We start from the raw sequence: 6,000 nt of genomic DNA on the forward strand, positions 1-6,000 counted from the left end.
GAATAGCGAGTAGACCTGACTTCAAGTTCCTGCTTGAATTCCTTCAGTGATGGACTGTGACCTGCAAGTATAAACCAAATCAGTCCTTTCCCCTTCTAAGTTGGTTTTGGTCAGTGTATTTTACCACAGCAACAGAGAAGAAATTGGAACAAATGGAACTCCTCATCTATCTGTTTCTTGGCTACCATGTCGTGAAGTGTTTTGCTTTGCCACACTCTTCCTGCCATGAAGGATTAAACTCTCTGAAACTGGGGGTGAGAATAAACCTTTCTTCTCTTAAGCTGTTTCTGTCAGATACTGTGGTAACAAAGACAGTAAAAGTACCCAATGCAATTTGTTTAGTTGATTTGGGGAAGTATGTGCTTCTTAATCTTTAGTTCAAAGAAAAATCTCAAACTCTAATGAGGATATTGTGCATTAAGCAGAAAATATGTAGCCTAAAGAATCACAAGACTGACACAATGGCTCATTGAGTAAAAGTGCTTGCAAGCCTGAGGATATAAGATTGATCCCTGGAACCCACAGAGCCAACTCTCAAAAAAAGTGCACACAGGTTCCTTCAAAGTGCGCTATTGTTACAATCGCAAAGTACACTACATTAAGTCAACCCTATGTACGATCCAAAAATGTTCCTGCCTAATTAAGTAGAGCACACAGTTCCATGCTTGCTTTCAGATTATTGTCCCCTCAGATGACAACTGGGTTTCAATTCACATTTCAACTTTGATCTGTTTAGAGTAGCTGCCTGTATAAATTGTGCTGTAAAATTCTGTGAGTCTAGTCTCAGAAGGAAAAAGTTCTGTGACTGATTAACAATGTCTCCTGGGGACTGGATGGCTGAGCAGTTGCATGAAGCAACCTACCCAGCATCTCTGATTTGTAGCAACAGAACTTTTGTATAACATCTTTTACAGCCTTCAAAAACACTTCTCATGGTTAGGCTGCGGACAGCTACACCATGATAGTGAGCTCAAAATCAACATCACTGGCCAACATGTGAGGATAGAAAAGTTGAGATACTAAAAATTTATATGATTTATGTATCAAGAGGGAGTAATTTAAAGTTCTGTTATAAAAATGACAGGATCTCCCTGAGCAAATTGAGAGCATGGGAAGAAGGCGGAGGGAGTTACGAGAATGAGAAGGGAAGAAGAGGAAGGATGCAGAGGTCATGAGGGAGCAGAAAAGTTGAGTCAGGTGAAGAATAGAAGAAAGGATATGTGATAGGTAGGGTTTTAGTTGGGGGGGTGGTAGGGGAGGACGGGAGTGAGAAGGGAACTGGGATTGTCATGTAAATCAATCTTGTTTCTAATGCAAATACAAATGATAAAAAAATGACAGGATCTAAACAAAAAAGTATTTGGCCTGTCTTAGTTACTTTTCTATTGCTGTGAAGAGACACCACAGCCAAGGCAACTTAAAGAAGAAAGAATTTAGTTGGAGGCTTGCTTACAGTTTCAGAGCTTTAGTCCGTGGCCATCATGTTGGGGAGTATGGCAGCAGGCAGGAAGGCGTGGTACTGGAGCAGTAGCTGAGAGCCTACATCTTGAGAGACAGAGAGAATGAGTTAACTAGGAAAGGTATGGGCTTCTGAAACCTCAAAGCCCACCCCTACTGACATACCTCCTTCAACAAGGCCACAATCCTCCAACGAGGCCATACCACCTAACCTTTTTCAGACAGTTTCACAAACGGGACCAAGCATTCAAACATAAGCTTAGGGAGGCCATTCTTTCTCATTCAAACCACCACATGGCCTAATGCATCCAACACTTCTTCATAAAGGCAGACAAAGGAAGTTTGGATGGGCATGGCTACACATTTTGGAGTAAACTCCAACAGTGTGCCCAATTAGTACTTGTAGACAAGAACTCCTGCCTCAAACTTCAATGCATGGCTGTGAGAATTTCAGACAAGCCTAATGTGCCAGTATCATGTCAAGTTTTCAACATTATGTTCCAGACGTAGTGTAAGACTGAACCTCTTAGGAAATAACAAAACATACAGTGTTGTTATTAATGTACATAACTCTCTATGACTTGATGCTCATTCACAGACTGAGACCCACAAACAATTACTTGTAAATGCCTTTAAAAATATAAAGTTAAGCTGGGCATAGAGGTGCACACCTTTAATCCCAGCACTAAGGAGGTAGAGGCAGGTGGACCGCTGTGATTTTTATGATTCTTCCCCTTGTCATTTACACTAAAGCCATTCCCACATTCATGTCTTCACTCACACCACACTGCAGAGCCAGTGTCAGAGAATCTGTTCTCTAAGAACTGAACCCAGCCTGGCTTCATCCACATATGTATCTACAGCAACCCTACCTTTCCCATGCTCCTCTGAGCCATCCTATTGGCAAGTCCCTCTGAGTCACATGGTCTACCTCGTTGGGTGTTTATTTTCACTGTGAGCTGTTATTCTTCAGCATCTTAACCTTTACTATAGTTCCTTTGTGATTAGCCTCTCCTGTAAGAAACCCTTCTATTGCTTTTTAGGTGAGTTTTGAAAAATGATAGTCCTCTAGCTTTGGGTTCTCACCTTTACATCCCTAGCATTTTTTCACATCCTTAACATTTCTCTTTTGTCTGCATGAACTGAAATTTCCTGGAAACTACGGCCTACAATTTGGTGCATTTTGAAATTTCTCAGATCCCATGATTATTTGATGGTTGAATATAATTGACTAATCCTAATCTTACACTGGAGTTCTACAAGGCCCAAAACTGTTGGGAATGATGTAAAGAGAAACTCATATAAAATTGGCATATTCAAAAGACTCATCAAAAAAGAAAAGCCAGTTGTCTTATAGAGGATTACTCCTGGATGAAACACCATGGGGAGCAAAATGGGGAGGTTAGGGTTTCTTTGGCTTATTATTCCATTTCATCTTTTATCATCGAAGTCAGGGCAGAAACTCAAACAGAGCAGGAACCTGGAAGCAAGAGCTGGCACAGTCCTTGAAAGGATGCTGCTTACTGGCTTGTTCCCCATGGCTTGCTCAGTCTGCTTTCTTATAGAATGAAGGCCCACCAGCCCAGGGATGGTACAACCCACAATCAACTGGACCCCCTCCAATAACCACTAAATAAGAAAATGCCTTACAGGCTACAGCAAATCTTATCTTAATTGAGGTTCCCTCCTCTCAGATGGCTATAGCTTGTGTCAAGTTGGCATAAAATTAGCCAATACACTTGGCATAGTGGGCACATGCCTTTAAATTCCATTATCAGGAGGCTGAGATCCATATATGTGAGGTCAGCCCAGTTTACATAATAAGTTTCAAAACATCCAGGGCTATGTAGAGAGAAACCTTGTCTCAAAAAACAAAAACAAAAGAACATAGTGTTGGGGGATAAGAAATGGCTCAGAAGTTAAGAACACTGGCTGCTTTTCCAGAGGACTTGGGTTCAATTCCCAGCATCCATATGGTGGCTCACAACTGTCTGTAACTCCAGTTCCAGGGGTTCCCATGCCTTCTTTAGGTCTCCAAAGGCACTGCATGAAAGTGTTGCACAGACATAGATGTAGGTAAAACACTCATATGCATATGAATTTTTTTAAAAACATTAAAGAATATAATGTTGGCAAAATTACACTCAGTTTGAGTTAATTTTTACTTCCAAGGAGTAGTGATTAACTTTCTATGAAGTAAACAAAAGAAGTCTGCAGGGGAGAAAAATCAAAGTTCATATTGGTTATGCTTGCCTGCCTGCTGACATGCTTCTCACCATGACCATCATGGATTAACCCTCTGAAACTGCAAGCAAGCACCCAATTAAAGGCTTTTTAGTGTTAAGTTGCCTTGGTCACGGTGTCTCTTCACATCAATAGAACAGTGACTAAGACAGCTACTGTGTATAGCGCTGCAGTAAACATGGCTGGGCCAATGTATCTTTCACATGCCAATTTCATCTCCTGCAGGTATATATCCAGGAGTGGTATGGTTGGATTAAGGTAATTGTGGTTTTAATTTTTGACGACATCACATTGTTTTCCAGGTTGTATTTGTTATTTGTTAATTTGTGCCCTTTCCAACAGTAGCTGAAGCTCCATTCCCCTTTCTCATCATCTGCATCAGTGAATATTCTCAGTATTTTCATAATGGCTATTCTAACTGTAGTGACATGGAATCTCATTTTACTTTGATTTGGAATGGATGGGTGGATGCCAGGGCCACAGGGCCATGGAAGCACTGAACCTTTCTGTAGCCTCCTCTGGCCCTGCTGCCCTGCCCTGTCTAGTAATTGAGCCATACCCTCAGAGGGTCTGGCTGTATTATTCTCCACCTGCCCCTTCATGTGCATTCCATGAAGATAGTGGGGTTATCATTAGCCACTAGGTTTCCCCTACCCAAAGCCTTAATGGTCCTTATCTGATTTTTCTTCTCCACTATGCTGACTTGGAAGCCCTGCAGATTCACCTTATAAAGGTTTCTTGGTCTCTGCACAGGCTGTATATACATATGCCACCATTACCAATTACTGGCTCTGGCTTCAGCTTAGAGCCAGACTCTCCCACAGCCCTGTGTCATACTCGTCCTACAAGCAATTCTGAGTATGCTTCTCTTCCTGTAACCATCACAAAGCCTTTCATTGGTTTCCTAGTGAAGTCCAAACCCCTATTAGATCCCCTAAGAACTCTTGTTTTCCCACCCTGCTTACCCTGCTTCTCCCAATGCCTCTACTCCAGCCCCTGCCACACTCATCCCAAAGAAGACACAGATGTTCTGCCCTGGTTCTCACCACTGATTCTTCTTCAGGTTGCTTTCTCCTATGTTGGCCTAGTTTGGAAGGCCCAGAATGAAGATCAGCTCTAGAACTTCTCACAGATTCCCAAACTCCAGTGGTTGAATTTTCTGTGTTCTTTGGCACTTCATTGTTGTTTCTTGATTTTACTCTTTACTCTTTGCTCTTTTGGGGGGGGGGCTGCCACCCAGCTCCGAAATAAATACAAGGAGGCTTATTCTTTCTTATGAATGCCTAGCCTTAGCTTGGATTGTTTCTAGCCAGCTTTTTAGATTAAAAGTATCCCCCTGGGGCTGGAGAGATGGCTCAGAGGTTAAAAGCACAGACTGCTCTTCCAGAGGTCCTGAGTTCAATCCCCAGCAACCACATGGTGGCTCACAACCATCTGTTATGAGATCTGGTGCCCTCTTCTGGTGTACAGATATACATGGAAGCAGAATGTTGTATACATAATAAATAAATAAAATCTTTAAAAAATTATCCCCTCTACTTTTTGCTTCTGGGCTTTTACCTTTCTTTATTCTATATGTCTTGCTTTCCTTCTTACTCCATGTCTGGCTGTGTGGCTGGCTCCTGGATTCCTCCTCTCCTCCTTTTCCTTTTCTTGGTCTTAGCTCTTCTCTTCACTTGAGCCTAGAGTTTTCTTATTTATTCTCTCTGCCTGCCAGCCTCACCTAGTTCTCTCTCCTGCCTAGCTATTGGCCATTAAGCTCTTTATTAGATAAATCGGGTGTTTTAAACAAAGTAACACAGCTTTACAGAGTTAAACAAATTCAACATAAAAGAATGCAACACATCTTTGCATCACTAAACAAATATTCCACAGCATAAACGAATGTAACACATCTTAAAATAATATTCTACAACACTTCATGGTGTTTCTTCTATTGTGGTGCTAGGGATTAAACTCAAGGCCTCAAGTAACCTAGGTAAGTGCTCTTTCACTGAGCTACATCCATAGCACCTCATTTTTAGATGCACAGTCTGTGGCTCTTTCAACTGAGCTATCTCTGCCACATTTTAAAAAATAAAAGTTGGCCTTGTCCTTACTTTTTTGTAAACTTTCTATATTATGCCTATCACGGATACTTACCTCAGCTGACTGAGACAGGGCTGACCACCTACAGATGCTCAATGAATATTTAAGATCAAACTTAGCTTGTATAATGGGCTGGGAATATAGCTTGGCTGGTAGAGTACTAGCCTAGAGTGGAGCCCTGTGTTCCAATCCCAGCACTGTGTAAACATG

At 41.7% G+C, this 6,000-nt stretch overlaps 1 protein-coding gene across 1 annotated transcript in view; it reads right to left on the reverse strand.

The window, feature by feature from the left end:
- Window positions 1-1,524, reverse strand: part of Ca5b (carbonic anhydrase 5B) — a 60,098-nt gene extending 58,574 nt beyond the window's left edge. The window contains exon 1 of the mRNA XM_027432618.2: window positions 1,454-1,524. The gene's annotated coding sequence lies outside the window, so the exon portion shown is untranslated. The remainder of the gene's footprint in view (window positions 1-1,453) is intronic.
- Window positions 1,525-6,000: the final 4,476 nt, after the last annotated feature.

The sequence above is a fragment of the Cricetulus griseus genome, chromosome X (assembly GCF_003668045.3).
Source record: "Cricetulus griseus strain 17A/GY chromosome X, alternate assembly CriGri-PICRH-1.0, whole genome shotgun sequence".
Taxonomy (NCBI): Eukaryota; Metazoa; Chordata; class Mammalia; order Rodentia; family Cricetidae; genus Cricetulus; species Cricetulus griseus.